At 34.7% G+C, this 2300-nt stretch overlaps 1 pseudogene; it reads right to left on the minus strand.

Annotated features, from left to right (window-relative positions):
• The window catches only part of LOC104822822, an 8961-nt pseudogene extending 7248 nt beyond the window's left edge, over nucleotides 1-1713 (minus strand).
• Nucleotides 1714-2300: the final 587 nt, after the last annotated feature.

The raw sequence follows: 2300 nt of genomic DNA on the forward strand, positions 1-2300 counted from the left end.
GAGCAGTATTTGAATCCATGGGATTTCTTGGATTATCAATGATCTGTTGAATAAATCCAATCATTGTTAGCTTTCACAAAGCTTATAAACTAAACCGAGTTTCACTTAACTTATAAATTGGTTTTGCTCGCTTCCAGTGATAGCCGGAGGGTTCACCCCGATTCCCACGTCCTTACTATGAGGAGGGTATAAAGGGCTTCCTCTTCAAACCCGGCCCGCTAAGACAAAGCTTGCTTCCCCAATTTATAGGAAAAATTACTTTCGATTTTGTTTAACCTTTTTTTTTTCCAAAAATAATATTCCTTTTTTTTTTCTTTTTTTTCCCAAAACACTTTTAAATAAAAGATATTGAGCAAATTCTCTTATGGGTTTTTAGACTAATCTTTTTAAATTGGGCCAAGACAAAAGTTTTCAATTTGGACTTACTCTTTTGGGCTTCTCAATTAATCTCTTTTAATTTGGGCTTCACAAGTAACCTCTTTTAATATGGGCTTCAATTTTAAATTTTGGCCTTAAACTCAATTTGGGCTTCACAAAACAACTATTTGTTTTTTTTTCAACACTTTTTTTTTAACCTAGTTGTTTTTAGATCCAAATTCGTGTGAGATTTTATACCGAAATTAAAAGGAGATTTAGGCACTTACCCGAGAAGTTTGCCTCGTGTTAACCATTTCGAACTTAAGACTGTTGGGGACGGCGGTTGTTGACGACAGCAAAACTCCGGCAATTCGATCGATTCCAGATAATTACCTGAAATTAAAAGAATATTTTTGTCGAGGCCTGTGAAACACAGTTTTCTTAAGTTCGATTTTCGTGCCACCTCTAAAGCTTCGAGGCTATTGGAGCACGGTGAACTCCCAGGATACAACGACCGCGTATTTGGAAGAAGCTTTCCAAATACCAAGCGAACTCAGAGAGAGATATGAGCAAATATGTGAATGCTCTTTTTTCTCTAGAATGCTTGTTTCTTTTCTGTGTGTTTTATGAGCTAACCCAAGACCCCTATTTATAATAGAGGGGAGAATGTCAAAACAAATCAATTTGAATTTCAAAATTCAAATTTGATTTTATCTTGATATTATCTCAATCTTATCTTAATCATATTTGATAGATTTTCTGCGGATTTTGATCCAATTTGAATTTGAATTTGAATTTCAAATTCAAACAAGAATATTCTCTTAATATTATGCAGATTTAAAGTTTCTAAAACTTTATACGGACCGGACTTCTCACGGGCTAGGCCCGTTTTGATTCTTTCAAATAAACTCAAATCCAACAGAAACTCGCTACCCGGCTCGGAGAGAAGAGGTGAAGGATACTCATCTTCTTCATTTCCTTATGATACACGTTATAGTTCTGAAACGCCATGTCTCGTGCTCCGTACGTCAAGAACACCTGAGCTCGCTGCTCAAGACGGTTCGCAAAGTCGAGGTCTCTAGCCTTGAGAAGCTCCTCGGCCAGCTCGGCAGACGAAATCACGACCGCTCTCCGGACACCGAGTTTGTAGGACAGAATTGGGCCGTATGTTTTGGATAGATTGTAGAGGAAACGTTGGGGGTTAACCTTCTGGATCATGAGGAGGTTTCCGATTACAGGAAGTCCCCTAGGTCCCGGAGGGAAACGGCGACGTTTCATTTTAGGGTTTCGAAGGAGGAAGAATGCAACTGTGGCTGCAAAGACAACGGTCGTGAGGCTAATGATAAAATTATCCATTTTTTTAGTGGTGGTTTGATCTCCGAGCTGATTTTGGGAAGACACTTTATGGATAAAATAATGGAATTATTTTGAATTATTGAGTTCCCATTTATGGAATTATTTTGGACTTGTATGGATAAAATAAGTCCCACATGTGTTGGGGTGGGGTCCATGACCCATACGTTTAGATAAAAAATATATAATTTACTCATAATTGATATAAAATTTTGATTAAAAAAAAGGTTAAAGCCCCCGTTAAATTTTTTCTTGGACCCCTCCCCCCATTCTTTTATTCTTTTTTATTTAATTTAATTTTTCTCTAAATATTATCTCCCTCTCAGTTATCTAAAGAAATTCACAAATCTAATATTTTTTGTTTATTTATCAATTTCTATATTTTGATCATATTTAAAAAAAATTATATATATATATATATTCATATATTTGATTTAACAGAAAAACCAATTAATAAATTTTTTTTAAAAAAAACTTTATGTTAAAGACAAAAAAACTTTACATCAATATAGTAAAATTTCAATCAACAATACATCAATTGTTAGGTTAAACCTCTCAATATCTAGCAAATTGATTTATATGATTTATCT

The sequence above is a fragment of the Tarenaya hassleriana genome, unplaced genomic scaffold (assembly GCF_000463585.1).
Source record: "Tarenaya hassleriana unplaced genomic scaffold, ASM46358v1 Cleome38, whole genome shotgun sequence".
Taxonomy (NCBI): Eukaryota; Viridiplantae; Streptophyta; class Magnoliopsida; order Brassicales; family Cleomaceae; genus Tarenaya; species Tarenaya hassleriana.